This window comes from Sander lucioperca, chromosome 1 (assembly GCF_008315115.2).
Source record: "Sander lucioperca isolate FBNREF2018 chromosome 1, SLUC_FBN_1.2, whole genome shotgun sequence".
NCBI lineage: Eukaryota > Metazoa > Chordata > Actinopteri > Perciformes > Percidae > Sander > Sander lucioperca.
In genome coordinates, this window is record NC_050173.1 from 36,778,094 (window position 1) to 36,794,624 (window position 16,531).

Consider the following 16,531-nt stretch of genomic DNA (forward strand, 5'->3'; position numbering starts at 1 on the left):
TAAACTATCACTGGATTACTTTAATACTGACAAGAACTTAAAAACATATTGATTCTCAGCCAAGCTCTGGAGATACAAAAAGCATCTTTTGTTCTATGATTTCTAAGCAGCTTTATGGATGTTTATTTGCGACAGACATTTAAATGGTTGTCCTCAGAAAGTGTAAGTCACATTGACTCCAAAAATGATGCAACTCCAACTGCTGACCATAGTGAGTTGGCCAAATCAACGTACCGAACTACAGTAACTCTCTTACTGTTGTTTTTAGAGCACCAAAATGCACCTGTCTACCTCTGTATTAAGACAATCTGTGGTCATACAAACTGTAAATATTGCTGTCATGTAAATGTCCTTAGCACACTTGACTGTGTTGGACACTGCAAGTTACAGTCAGACTTCAGTCTCCATATTGTCATTCAAGTAATTCCTTTGCCTTGCAAATATATCCCTAGAATATGGAATCAAATCTCTATACCTGTATTTATAAAAGCTATGGCTAAAAATCAATGTTATATCATGTTATGTAGAAAATTGAGTTCCATATCACCACCAAAAACTAATCAATTGTTCCTTGTTCCGAGGCCTACCTGTCTACAATATTTAATAAAAATCCTTTAATAATTTAATAGGGGTAAAAACATAACCTCTTCACTGGTTTGGAATTGATGAAATTATATCCATCGTTTTTTTTTTTTATCGTTTTTTTTTGTTTAAAACAAGACAAAAAACAATCAGCTTGTTCAGGAGATGGCGGGAGTAACGGGGTCGCTCTGCAGGGCAGGTGGGAGTGGCAGGCTGTGGAATGAGTTACAAGGAACAGCACCACAGTTCAGGTACAGATTGTGAGGTTAATCGGTGGTGCTTGGTCTTTGCCCTAAAATTGGAAACTACCAGAGCTTGTGTTGTCTTTGTTTTGGATTTCATCATCTGTATTTCTGGCTTCACGTCCTTCACCTCAACTCGCAAACCTCCACTCTCTAGCATGGAGGGCCAGACCTCCACATGGCCTTTACAGTAGCTTTTTTTAGGCTTTCACTCACTGAACATCACACAGTACTGACTAATAAATCTAGGTAACAACAGTCAGTAGCCAAAAAAGAAGAGTGGGCACATTAGAACAATGCTGTCATTCGAATAAGTGCATCAAGCTCAGACAGCACCATGAAATGCCATGTCTGTAGGAATGTAAATCCACTGTCAACTGACTTTGACTTACTATGATTCAAGAGAAGACCTGTCAATCTTTGAGCACTCTGAATTCTGACCCATTCTTCTGTTGTTGAGTTCACTGAATAGAGCTCAACAGTCCCGCCCACAGTGGGTTCCGTAAGTAAAAGTAAAAATACAATGCAATTTCTCCATTGACAATTGGAATATAAGCCATAAAATTGTAACTGTCGATGGTAGACTTAAAACCAGCATGCTGACATGACTAAGCGATTGTATATGCTCATATAGATGCCAAAAGTTCATGGGGCACCAACCTTGTTTTGAGATAAATGTCTTTTATTCACGATGTCTTGGATAAGAACTTCATTACCCACAATCCTGAACAATCCCACAATCCCACAATGATGCCTCTGATTGGTGGAACTCATGTCATGTGACTGTTTGGTTAAACCCTAAACCCTGCGAAAGTCCGTGAGAATCTTTGCTGCAACTGTACTGTGTAGGCTACTGTAACGTTACTGTCCACTGTACAATCTTTAATAAAAAAATAAATAAAACCTGTGTTGCGTTTCTGCACGGTAGACTTATCAGTGCAATCATGATCTCCTTGGCTGCCATGATGGCTTTTTTCAAGGACGAGAACAAGAGTGACCAAAGGAGTGAATAACACTTTAAATTGGGTCATGTTATTGAATGTAGTGTGTCCAAGGGTCAGCTTGTGGGTTTAGTAAGGGCCAGCATGAGGGACAAGACCTACAGAGTTGTGGTGAGTTTTGCAGGGAGGTTAACATTAGTTAACATTATCCGTTCACTTTAGCTAGGCTACTGTAGCCTTATCACCAGCTTTTCAGAGTCATATCACCATGTTGCTAACGTTAACCACTTTCACACACACAATATAAAATACACAGTGATACATTTAAAATTCAATACACAATACGTATACAAAACACAATTATTTACATGATTACTACTGAAAGAACTGCTATTAACTGTACATTCACTATGTTTGGAGGAAAAAGTATGCAAGGCTGTCATTGGATTGGAAGTTGCTCAAGAGGCTCTTTCGCGGTTATGTCTTCGACTATATTATTCAGTGGTGCGCGGTGGTTTAAGGGATGAGTAGTTCCTTCGCTCTGAGAATATATATAATATGAAAATATGTACACAGTCTTGTACCTTTGACTTTTTTTGGATTTTCTGTTAGTTTTTTCACTCGAAATGATATGTTGTATGCTTATGAGTCACATCACATCTGGTTAGCCTAAAGCATAGTCTAAAACTCTTTATATACAGATTTTTCCAGACGTCAATGGGAGAAATGAATGGGAAATTTACTTCTGGAACCTAAGGTCTCTCGGTGGAGGGGCAGGACTGTTGAGTTCTATGGCGTTTCCCTAAAAGCGACTCTCCTCACTCTGCTCTTGTCTTCCCACATCAGTCACTGCCACAGCAGACAGGCCACAGTCGAAATCAAAGATAAAGGATCACATCAGAGACGTTGCATTCCCGAGGCCAAGACTCACTGCATTCCTCAAACTTCTACCCAAACTTGTCAGTGCGTTTAAGAATAGTTATAAAAAAAGTTTGCCGTGTTTGTTCACGTCAAATTTTCCAATTACCGATGAGAGGCGACAACTTTATTGGTGCTGTCTGTTTCTCTCCTTCTTCACTTCATCTATCTCCGTCTCTACCATCTCTCTCTGTCTTTCTCTCTCTTACTCTGTCTTTCCTACAAAATCAATAATTTCTAATAGATTCAGGACATGATTGAGTATAGGCGTCAGTTTCCCACAGGCTGGAAGAGAAGCGTATTAATCACTGAAAATGTCTTTTTAGTATTTTGCAGCCCTGTCGTGAGCCTCCGGCACAGGCTTACTGAAGCGTGTGTGTGTGTGTGTGTGTGTGTGTGTGTGTGTGTGTGTTTATGTGTCTGTTTATGAGGATTAATACAAAGTCATGTCATTAGCCTCATCAGTGAAATACCAAAGGCATTGTCATATTCAATTTTTATTTTTGCAAAAGAAGCTTCACTTCAGTCTGAACATAGTTTTGTATGAAAAATCGATACTAAGAATACTTTTACATCATCCTTGTATTTTAAACACTGGTTTAAGCTTACTGTAGACTGTAACTTTTAACTAAGTGGACGATTTGTGTGGTGGTTCTTTCACTCCATTTGTCGCCTGTGCCACCTCTGCCGACACTTTGTAGTAAACACGGACCTGAAAGCCGATAACTTTCTGGTTTACATTTACCCTCAACAATGCAATGTCTGTCCAGGATATTCACTGGGGAAACAGAATCTTTGTGCTCCCTGTCTTTCTGATATTTTCCTATATGCCATGTTTACCAGAGCACAGCCAGCTCGTAGCTCTGTTGAATCCATGGAGGTAGTATAATAGTAGGTTGTATTGTAAGGATGGTTGAAATCAATATCATAATATCAGCAAGAAAATGTTTCCAATATCAATATACAGTATAGACAACTTAAAGGAAAAACCTGAAGGGACGAGTAAAGAAACATGACAAATGCAGAAACTTTCATACAACAATCCAGATATCAACCTTGCTGAACATACAGTATATATAGTATGTTTAGACACAGCTCTTGACCACCATCACCACAACTACCTCCATCTGAACATGAGAGCTTCAAATAGCTTGGACTCACCCTAGACAATAAACTGAGTTTTGATCAACACACCACCGACATCCATAAATGCTGCCAACAGAGACTCTCTGCCATCCGCAAACTGAAAGCACTTTCCATTGCCCCCTGTCACCTACTACTAAGAGCTAGCAGTAAGAGCCAGGCTTGTGCACAATTCAGAATTGAATTGAGAATGACTCCTAAATTCCAATTCAATTCTTGAATTGGAATTGAATTTGAATTGATATCAAAAAAAGGATCTAGAATTACAATTCAAATTTGAATTAAAGGAAGCAGAATTGCAATTCAATAAAAATTCAAAGAAATTCATATACATAATTTAAGTGAAGTGTTTAACAATGAAGCTTTACAGTATAGTATGTCAGATATGATTGCATTACATATTCTATAAATTATATTAGTTTGAACTACTTGTACAGATTACATTAACAGGACATGTTTTCCCCAGCAATGAATGTTAAAAGCTCTAGTCACAGAACAAATAATTAAGTTTGATGTATTGTAATTGTAATTTTGTGGAACATGATGGAACATGACTCCATTTCCCAGAATGCTTTACTTTAACTAAATATTTAAAATGGTTGCCAAACAATTTGAGGTGGACATTTGTTTGAAAGTTTCTTTTCTACACAATGTGATGAGCAACACTGGACTTTTTAAGTTTCAGAAGTCCCTTACAACTTCAGATTACAAACGTTTATAGATTTGACACCTGTAATAACAGCGACATGAAAAATAATAGCAGGCCTAAAAGGTCATCTGTACTAGTTCACTTTGAAGAACCAATTCCAACAAGAACACCTGGAAACCACAGAGTCATATGCAAGCACTGCAGTGCTCCAGTCTGTGGCTCCATCAAGTAACCTTCCCAACATTGAATGTATGTGAGATTCAACACATTCTTTCTGTTGTGTGACTGTGTGGAATTTCTTTGAATAGCCATGAATGTAATTCCACTTCCTGTCATTCCAATTCAAATTCAAATTCAACTTCCTGTGGGGCGGAGTCAGTTCAATTCAAATTGAGGCCAATTCTGAAATCCTGAATTTTGCACAAGCCTGGTAAGAGCATACTCCAACCCATTCTACTCTACTGTTCCCCCTGCTTCTTCAACATGGTAATACCATCAACAGAAACAAACTCACTCGGGTCACCCATATTGCATCGAAAATAATTGGCCTTCCCAACCTATCAGACATCAACAGCAAAACCACCAAACGCAAAGCGCGGACAATTGCACATCACCCCAATGATCCACTCTACCCCTTCTTCACACTGCTTGCATCAGGACGCAGATACAGATCCTTGGCCAGCTTCCCAGCGGTGATTGTTATGTGTGTTTGTGTGTGTGTGTGTGTGTGTGTGTGTGTGTGTGTGTGTTATCTATATGTTGTAGATACTGTACACAAGGGGTGGCAGTGGAACGGACTGGAAGGAACTGTGCATCATACGGTATTTGGGGTGAAGGTGTCTATGTTTTCTGTATGTGTATGTATATTTGAGGCCCTGTACCAAACAAATTTCCCCAGTTAACAATAAAGACTATATATCTGTCTATCTATCTAAAACTAATTTTGTTAGCTTAAATTATATTTATCCTAAAATGATTAACTTGGACAGCTAAATTTTGTAAAATGCCAGCTAGCTGCTGTTTTTCCCCATTCTGTATTCCCATTTAAAGTTTTTCTTTTAAGGTTACCCTCAGTAACACAGGACTCTTCCAGGTTAATGTAAAGATGTTGGTTGATTTATGTTATAACCACCAGTTTAATTTCAATTTAGCATCTGAAAAATCCTGCTTTGTTTGTTATTTTGCAGTGGCAGACATGTCTAAATATTTATACCCATGAGCAACGGCCGGCATTGCTATAGAGAAGAAGCCAGTCAAATGCGCAAAGCAGAGCAGTAGTGAATTCACAAAGTTTAGTTGTTGAATTAATCCAAAACTCAAAAACCAGAATCCAAAGTTGCAGAATTCTTAGCTTTCACCTGCCGTTAGTGGGGCATGTTACAGAATTTTAGGTTAATTTAAGATTTAAGATCAGTAATCAAATGTTTATTGTTGAAATGTACCATGGATGTTTTTATTTACACAGACTTGGACCCCTGACTTTTTATCAAAGAACCAGATATTTTTCTAGTTTGAGTTCTTACAGTGATCTGTTGTATTAAAGATTTAACCAGGAGAGTTTCATGCTGATCCAAGCAGTAGAAGAGCTCCAACTGTGAGTCATGTAACATTGTCCATGGAAAATGAACAGGACTGAAATAGCTCTGCCTACTTTGCAACTCTATAATCACCATAAAATATCACTGAAAGTTGATAAATCATAATATTGAGTCATTGGTAAGCCTTATTGTATTGTATTGTATAAATTCCCCCCATGCTTCAACTGTGCTTCCCTCAACCAGACCTTATTGCACAAGACATTTTCCTCTCAAGACAGATGTCCCTTCCCCTTTAAGTAACCCACTGCACACAACAAGAACATACATTGTCATTTCGAAGGGAGATTCAAGAGGGATCAAATTTTCCAACAAGTCAGCCACAGAAACCAAAAAGTCAGCCAGAGACATTCCCCTCAGGGATTAGAGATTCAGTGTCTCACTCGAGGACCCGACAGCAGCTTGAGCCTTGGCCCTTTGATCAAACAACAGGCTCTCGCTGCTGCTGCTGCTCCTGCTGCCGCCCTGAAAGGTGTGATTCTGTAAAAACTGCAACTAAGGGAAAGCAACCATAATCGAGACAACATCAACGAACACATTCATGTCGACTTTCAATGTGTCAAAACAGAGTTGTTGAAGTGGGAATTCAATCAGTCTGAAGGCAGAGATGGGAACTCGAGTTTGAGACTTGGACTCGAGTCGCACTTAAGTCGCACACACAGTGACTTCAGACTTGACTTGAGACTCGTCCTCAAAAGACTTCAAACTCGACTCGGACTCGAGATGCGGGACTGGTGAACAATCTTTATTTTTAGGAAATGTCTCATGAATGTTATTCCCCTCCCTGTGTAATCTATAACCTACACATAACATGTAAGGTATCTTCTGCACACTGCCACATGTGTGAGAGGACTACAAACATGTCGACTGCACCTGCAGCTGCTGTGCCATTTATCAGAAGCTTTGGCTATAAAAACTTTATACAAGGCCCAAACAAAAGAAAATGCTGAATGCAAAATATGTGGAGTCTAGCTAGGAGACTTGAGACTTGGCCAGCTCAGAGATTTGTGAGCATCTCTGTCTGAAGGCGCATCAGCCTGCCTCTTTAGAAACTGGCATCACGCTTGGCCAGACCACATGGCAGATGCAAAGTCAAAGGATACTAACTGGCTCCTGCAGACAGTGCCCATTATCTACTGGGCATGCACGCAGGGCACAAGGTTAAACTAACAGGCCTGCTTGTACCAGATCAAGCCTTGCTGACTAATCACACCAACACACACACACACACAAACGCAGGCACAAAAGGCAGTATAGCATACTGTTTGTGTACATGTTCATACGGAAAACTTGATCTTGATTAATTTTAGCATGTGGGGAGGTTGCATTGGTGACAATCTGAATCACAGTCATGACAGAGAAGCATGCACATGTTATGTATGCTGTATAACTGTGTGTGTATGTGTGTGTGTGAGAGAGAGAGAGAGAGAGAGAGAGAGAGAGAGAGAGAGAGAGAGAGAGAGAGAGAGAGAGAGAGAGAGAGAGAGAGAGAGAGAGGGAGCTGCTCGCTAGATAACAGCTTTATGAGCGAGCTGTCCTTGGATGATGCCTCCATGGGATGTCTTTCTCCGGTATTCTATCTAACCACCTTCCCCTTTTCTTTCACTCTTTATTCAGGCAGCACAAGACGGCACATAATGGAATACTTAACAGACTGTGAGAGCCTTTATTGTTTTCCCTGTCATCTCTCATGCATCCACCACCACTCACTGCACAGTGACTTCTAGCTCTGATTAAGTGCTGCTTGCCTTCTGTTCAGATGTCCATTTGACATTTCGCATTTCCCCTCCGTTATTTTAATATTCAATCCCCTACCTCATAATCCCATTACTGTCAAAAGCCTGCTTTGTGCCCCTTACTGTCTCATGTTCTCATTTTTCTTCTTTGACAATGAGCCGGCAGAGAAATGAGACTCATTCTGAGCTCAAGATGGAAGGGTGAAGATGAAGAGTAGCAGGGAGACAAGAAGAGGGACAGAGACACATGTCGGACAAAAGAACAAAGAGGAATGGGGCAGAGAAGAAGGGAGAGCAAGAGAAAAGGCGAAGTGAAAGATGAGGGTTTTGGTTGAGGAAAATAGAAGCAAGGAAAAGGTTGAGAGATACATTTGGGTGGGCAATAGATGAGAAAGAAGAGAGAGGAGCAGGCAGGAGAGGTTCAGGTATTTCCAGTCATGCTGGGGGATAAATATGTGTCTGTGCTCATTCATTATCTACTTTTTCTCGTTTATCTTTAGCAAAGAGCAAAGGTTTATACAGGCTCTTATGTGCCACCGCTGCATAGTGCTCAAAGCATATTGTCGGCTCCGAGCTCCACCTTCAGGTACTCTGTAGTCTATTAGTTCACATAAGACCTCCTCTAATCTCTTAGTCCCCTGCAGCTTGCACATGTTCAGCGCTACTTCATCATTATCCAAAGGACTACATAGAAGAAAGGCTAATAGTGTAGGGAATCTTCTCCTCTCATCAGCATAACTGTGATGGGGCAGCACACACAGGAATGCAAACGTTTAACCTTGGAGCTGTCTTTTGTTAACATATTGCACCATTACGTCCTCACAGTGCAGCACAACAAAACACGGATGATAGGACGTGGTCTGTGCGTGTATATTTACATGTGTAATAACTTCAAATTTCAAACCCTTCATACCAGACTGTAATGCCTAATCTTGCTATCAGCTTATTTGCAGCGGGGGAAAAAAAACAACATTTAACAGAGGAAATCTCTTACGCACACACCAGCTGGAAGTGTTATCTTTAACATTGCCTCTGAGAGACTGCCTATTACCGTACATTTAACCAACATAAACAGAGCATGTGCACGCACACGCACACACACACACACACACACACACACACACACACACACACACACACAAACACAGCTGTTCAGATGAACCGCCTGGGGCAGAGGCAGGGCAACAGACAAAAGTATGCTCTCATGAGAAACAAGCTATTTTATCTCTGTTATCTTCCTCCCCAGCTGGGCTCTGCAAGACACAATAACGTTGTTGCAACGATCGATGCATTTCTACTATTCACAGAGCTGATGGAGTGGGTGTCAAACTCTGTAACTTACCTTTTTATACATCCCACTCCCCAATGCACGCACACGCACACACAAACAACTGCCAACACATTCCCAGAGCTATTCCGTCAAAAGCCATTATCTGAGTTATGATGTAGGTCAAAAACATCAAAGGTCAAAGCAGCAATTGGATGTGTTGGGGAAGAATCTTTATAGTGTCATTATGCCGCTTGGCAGCTTTTATTTGTGATGAAGCGTGCTGTGTCACAAAAACGTATCTCACCCAGGGAAGAAGAATGATGGCTTCAGATGGCTTCAGATGTCTTGCACACTAAGTATCTCATTTACTGTACTCCTGGTCACTTCTAAAGTTTTCTGTGTAGAGCTGTAGTGAATAGTTGATCAATTGATTAACAGGAAGCTATTTTAACAATCAATTTACTGCCATTCCTTAAGCAAAAATACCAAACATGCTCTAATTTTATTTAGGGTTAAAGGGGTGGTTCAGAATTTTGGACATAGGACCTCATTTCCAAGTTAGCCAGTGTGTTATTTATCAGTGGAGACCGTTTTCAACACGTTTCATCCAGTCCTTCCAGTTGCGGAGTTCGCTGGTGCTAGACTAGGGCAAGTCAACGGTATATGCTAGCCTGCCACTAAAAACAGTCTTACCCACTCCACAGTACACCCGAGGCAAATAAATTATAACGCCAGACTATCGATGTAAATGTCTGTGTTGATAGAATAATGTTAGAAATAAAACTATCCTTGCATCTCAATGATTGCATTACATTTTGAGGGACTAGTTTCTCAGCAGTGGCGGAATTTTACTTTGCTCCGGTTAGTAGTACAGCGCCGAAAAGTAAACAGAGAAGCGTACTACAGTCGGGACACCTAGTAGCCTACATTGGTATTGAAGCATTGGATTGGAAACTAAGGAATAACTAGGCAACATGGTGATTCAGTGTGTATTTACAAATTGTAAAAATTAACAAAACAGATGGGCACCACAAAGTTTCCACAAATTTGCTGCTGGCTTGGACATCAAGACACTGGCGGAGACTCTACTCAAGTGACGAATGTGTAGTGATCATTTTAGACCAGACGACTTTGAAAACCCCCGCAAACTAAAGGACCACAAGTCACTGACAACGAATGTGGTTCCATCCGTCTTTCCAGATGCACCAACAGCTACTGATGAACAGGTAATAACTTTTGGTAGGCTACTCTAGCTAATAATGCTAGCCCCTTTCATAACGTTAGCGTAGCTGCTACAGATAGATTGAGACTGACAACGTTAGTGGAGATAACGTTACAGTGCAATGCATTGTGGAGAGTGACAACGTTAGCTAACGGTATAGCTACACTCTTGGTAGATACCTGGCTGGGCTAAACGCTAACTTTAGGTAATTGCTGAAAGAAAAGTCATGTAAGCTCGGAAAGTTTACATGCATACACATCTTGTTGATTCCTTTGTGCAATGTACTCTGTTTCTGTAGCAATGAGTGACAGCGGCAGGTAAATAAATTTGTGTAATTGTCATGGAAACCGGCTTCCTCGGTCCACCGCTGCCGTAGCCTATGCCTACTACCAACTACAGGGAACAAAGTATAACTATTGCAATGCAATGCAAGGGTAGTTTTATTTCTAACATTATTCTATCAACACAGACATTTACATCAATAGTCTGGCGTTATAATTTATTTGCCTCGGGTGTACTGTGGAGTGGGTAAGACTGTTTTTAGTGGCAGGCTAGCATATACCGTTGACTTGCCCTAGCCTAGCACCAGCGAACTCTGAAACTAGAAGGACTGGATGAAACGTGTTGAAAACGGTCTCCACTGATAAATAACACACTGGCTAACTTGGAAATGAGGTCCTATGTCCAAAATTCTGAACCACCCCTTTAAGGTTAGGGTTAGGTGCCTTGAAGTCGACGGTCGCAGCGCTGCCTGGAAGTCGACGTTGGGGCCTAAAACACCATCGAGCACATTTGACATATTGTGGATAGACAAAAATATACTAGTTTATTATAGACTTTTTATTATCAATTCAAGTATTGGTGGGGCTTACAGTTCCAGTAGCAGCATATGGACTTCTTTCTCTCCAGTCTGATTCCTGTGTGATTTTACCTCTAACAACCTCAGCAAAGACAAACAGGGTCTTGTAATGAAAAAGAGAGAAACCTCAGGGATTCTCTTTGACAAGTGATGCCAGATTTGGTTTGCAGGTTTCACTGTGCATGCGTGCACACCATACGTGCACACACCTGTGTGTGTGTGTGTGTGTGTGTGTGTGTGTGTGTGTGTGTGTGCATGGTGTTTTATGACATCAACATGTGTCTGTGTTTGTATATGTGTATGTGCTTTGGGTCCAAACAGAATGGTGAAGAACCATGGGACTTTGCGGTTTCCTGCTCTATATGAGTTTGGTGATTAAAGGCCTGTGGCAGTAAAGACTCTTTTAATCTCTGTCTCTGTCAGTTTCTCAGTGGTTTTCTCTAGAGCTTCCTCTGTCCCTCGTCCAACATGGGCCTGGACAAAAGCCTCTTTCAACCAGCCCAACACGGGATCCTGCTCCATCCCATAAACAGCGTCTTTTTAACTCCCATTTACAAGACAAACACTATGAGGAATATAATATTATGAAATAGTAAAATTATATTTATATAGTATAATATAAGGATTAAACAGTGAAAAGTGCCTCAGTGCAGTGAGGAGGAGAAATAAATTGAATCAAGGCCAGGCCAGAGGTGGAAAGTAACGAAATACATTTACTCACGTTACTGTATTGAGTAGTTTTGTTGTGTATTTTGTATTTTTCAAGTAGTTTTTAAAATCGGTAATTTAAAATGTACTTGATTACGTTTTGAGTGAAGTATTGTATTTCACTAAATTACAAATCCCATCCGTTACTGAGTTTAAAACAAACTTCGATTAACAAAAACCGAAAGGAAGAAAAATAATAATACCAGGCGCCAAGTCTTTCTGTAGGAGATTGAGAACGAGATGGAGGTGGATCAGGCGAGCGACGACGGTTCAATAGAAATGCTAGTTGAAACATCGAAATCTGGTGCCCAAAACAACGAAAATCCTTGGCCACATTTGAAAGACTGTTTTTCATTAAATTCAAGAGGGCCAATAGTATCATCATGCAATGCCAGATGTGCCTGCCAAAGGTGACTGAACTGGCAGCATTCAATAACCCCACATCTAATCTGCGGCAGCATGTTTTGGTAAGTATTTGTAGAAGCTAGCTGCTAGTCTGGGCTGTGAACATTAGTCTTGGTTGAACAAATAGGCTGTGCCCCACCGAAATTGTCACCAGTTTGAATGTAAACGAGCCTTTGAATTTACAGTCACATCAAATGTATCAGCAGTGTGAATGGTAAAGGGAGAGCTCAGTTTTTTTGGAGAGGATTGTAGCATGAGGCACTTTGTCATTATGTCATGTGTGACATGTGTTATGTTGTTATTACATGTGTATACATTTGTATATATGTTTATATATTTGTATGGATTTTTCTTTAATTAAAAACAAAATAGTTTTGGATTTATGACCACTTGTCCTATTTTCACTACATGGGAGAGATCCCCCCGCCCCATTTTACAGTTTTTTTTAATGTAACTAAGTAACTTTTATTTAAAGTACATTTTAAATGAACTACTTATTACTTTTACTTGAATAATTTTTCAGATAGGTAATTTCACTTGTACTTGAGTAATATTTCATCAAAGTATTGGTACTTTTACTTGAGTACAATATTTTAGTACTTTTTCCACCTCTGGGCCAGGCACACGGTATCTTCTTAGATAATTGAATTTCCAAGAAACTCTCTCAATCCCAAATGGAGAATAAAAGAGAATCCTGTGATTAAGCTGAAGGTGAATGTGGAGGAATGGAAAATAAATTCTGTAATTAGCTAGCGCGTTAGATTTAATTTGAATGGTGTTGAGCAGTATTCCCATGCTTCCTAAAGCGGAGCTGTGAGTTAATTGATACAAACACCTGTAATCATTGCCATGGAAGCATCTGCCTTTAATGAGTACAATCTTGTATCTTTGTATCTATTCTATACACTGTATCTAGTCTAACACTGTAAATGGCAAACGCATATAAAGAATGCAATATTAAAAAGAGCGTGAGAGGCTGTAGAATCCTGGCACTGCTGGCAAAATGAGCCAATAGCTGATACTTTATTGGTTTTAAACTGCCTTAGGGTAAATGAAAAACACCTGAGAGAAAGCCCATTTGAATCTGTTGTTCAGTGCACTGACAACTATTTGGGAAGAAAGGTATTAATCAATTGAAGATGAGGAGATAGAAATCACAATATCCTTATGGTAAACAGTGATACTGGTGGTGGAGCCCATATCGGAGGGATGGCATCAATTGGCAATGCTGTTGCAAATGACTATTACAAAAGAAATTCTATACAACAACTTTCTGATCTGAGCAACTAAAACTACTTGTTCACCAACTAGAGTTTCCTGCAGCATTTTATAGAAGAGGTTCCTAGCCTGAAATAAAGGCCACCCAGATAATTTTTAGGAAAACAAGCAGTGGTTACATCACATAGCATACGCCCCATATTTAATGAGTGAGGCCGTCAACTACCAGGCCCGGACTGGCCATCGGGAGCACCGGGAGAATTCCTGGTGGCCTAGCCAGCTGATTGGCCCGTGGTGTCAGACCAGTGTTAACCCTTAAAGATCTGCGGGACCACCGGCCATCTCGGTCGATATTTCTGTTTTTACAAGGCTGTAACAGACTCTGTTAGAGCTACAGTGGAGATATTGGTATCATATGAAACTAGAAGTTCATAATGACCAGCTGGATGGTCAGGCCAACCTTCAACCGATGTTGACACTTGGTAGGAGACAGGATATGAACAACGATCGCCTGTGCCAAACTCTCTTTGTTGGTCCAATCAAACACTCACCCACCCTGTAACATCATAGTAGTTCCACCTTTGCAGAACAGTCATTAGGTGGTTTTATGTGTTAAAAAAGGCTGTATGTTGTTGCTTTTTCTGGTATGGACAGTCCTGATGGTTGAGTAAATATTGAAATAGATTTAAGATTTTTTATTTGAGTCACAAAGTTCCATGTTATTTGTGTTTCTTCAAGTCAGAGCCAACGAGTAAGGAGAAGCCTGCCCTGTCTGTTCCCGTCTGCACATTTCTTAACCCACTATGGACTTTCTGTCTTTGATCAAGCTGCAAGACACTGAAAGCAAAGCAATTGGTTACCGCCTGCAGGGAAACAGAACAGAGATACAGTGATAGGTCTTGGGTCTCTGAGGTGTTCAGGCTTCGCAATGTTTTTTATACCTAATTCTATGTCTCAGCTATACATATAAGTATCTTCACCTCATTATTGTACAATATGGTAACATTTTGGATTCCAGAAGCTGCTTGGGATGGTAAACAAAACATAAGCTTGTGTTTTTATATATCTGGCAGAATTTTGTTGGATATATGTCACCTATTTGCAAAACACTGCTAATGAGCAAAGTCTGATCCAATTATCGGTGCAGCAATGTAAACAGCTCTGTTGGCAGGAAGAAAACAGCCCCCACAAAGCCTCTCTCTGTCCATAATATGAACACACACACACACACACACACACACACACACACAAACACACAATAACCACAGGCAAACACTATACAGCATGGAAACACTGCAACGCTAGAAGAAATATTAATCTTATTTACTTTTGTATTGAATCTTAGAGAGTGTGACACCTGCTGTTTGTTTATTTTGTTCCAAATTAGCAGGTATACTGTATCGCTGTTGAGCCTGCCCCTTGGTTTACTGTCTGTATACACTAGCGTACCTCTAAAATACATTACATATACATTCGCCATGAGCAATTAAGTTCTCAGTTGTCAAACTTTGCAGGACTTTATGATTTTCTACCATAACAAAGGAATTATGTGGGGAAAACAAGGAAATGGCACTGTGGCACACAGCAAAAATAAACTAGATGAAGCATATAGGCATCAGCTTTGAGTCTGCATCGTTGCCTATGTGGTGATTCTTTGATTTATAAACCAGTGTTTATTTGCAGAATATTCAGAAGTGTGAATAAAGGGTGTCTCTATGTGTTACTGTGTTTTAGCAGAAGAGGAGATGATGTGCTCCAATGAGCGCCTACAGCCATGAAGTGACCCACCATTTTCTTCATAATAAGTTGTGTGAGCTAGTGTGCCAGAGAGAGCTGCCCAGTTTTATATTGTGAGTCATGTAAACTGAGCTGAAAATCTTAGTGGCATCAAAGACCCCAGCAACCCTTACACATAACGGACTGTATCTAATTCAGGGTAAGTATGAGGTCAAGGTAGTATGCCAAGATCAGCTTTATTTCTAGGGCTGCAACTAGTGTATTTTCATTATTGAGTGTGACGATTATAATTTTGATTTAATCGATACATTGTTTGGTGTACAGACAGTCTAAACCTTATAAATAATAATATATATATATATATATATATATTTGGGAGAGCTGTGTTGTCAATCAATCAACTAATCAATTAATGGACTAATCTTTGCAGTTTATAGTTCTTTTCAAACATCCTTTCAGTAGTATATGAATTAAGTATTGAAAATATTGGCTGGACTAATGGATTCTATATGTGTGAATCTGTTAAATTGGCTGAATTGTTCTGCTTTTTATGTGCACAAGTGGACACCATTTCGCTCACAGCTCAGCAGGATTGGGTGAGACACTTAGACATAGCAGACCGGTTTTCTTCAATTTACTGTACTGTAATGTCAGTATTGTCAATAATGTGCAGGCATACTGAAGGTACTAACACGTATTGAAAAGCGGTTAAATTCAAACTAAAAGTACCCACAGCCATTAGACAGGTTCTTTAGACAATGGGCATCCAAAGTCATCTCTGAAAGAAAAGAAAATTGACACTGAAAGGTAGATGATTTAAATCCATATTCCAGCTGGGCAGTTGTGGGCAGAAACTGTGCAGCCTTGCTTGTTACTTTAGACAATGATGGACACCTTTTGCATTGTTGGCATAACAATTCCTGGCAGCCAGAAAATGTTTCTCTAATTTGACAAAAGCCATTTAAACAAGGATAGGCAGATGAATATGTTCACAGATGAGCCACTGACTTAACTGTCATTTTGTTTTTCCTCAGCTCCATTCACATAAATCAGCTGTCAGCTGGCACCTGTGCAGGCTGCCAGGGATGAGTATGAATAGCATAGGTATTTGCTGGATTATAATTCTTTGTCTGAATCAAATATATGGCTTTGCAACAGTGCTGACTTTGCAAACTAAAGTATATTGCCACCACACATGCCTGACATAATCTAATATCCTTTATCCCCGCTTCAACACACCAGTTATTTCCTATTATAAGCAATTTTTACTTCCTGAGAGCCAAACTGCTCGGGCGGCGGTGAGAAT

General features: G+C 40.0%; 1 long non-coding RNA gene across 1 annotated transcript; it reads right to left on the reverse strand.

The window, feature by feature from the left end:
* Window positions 1–1,979: 1,979 nt before the first annotated feature.
* Window positions 1,980–10,550, reverse strand: LOC116064428. Its single transcript, XR_004108520.1, has 3 exons — window positions 10,463–10,550; window positions 7,361–7,365; window positions 1,980–1,992 (listed from the first exon to the last, which is right to left on the reverse strand). It is a non-coding gene; the product is annotated as an uncharacterized LOC116064428 (long non-coding RNA).
* Between the last annotated feature and the right edge of the window lie 5,981 nt (window positions 10,551–16,531).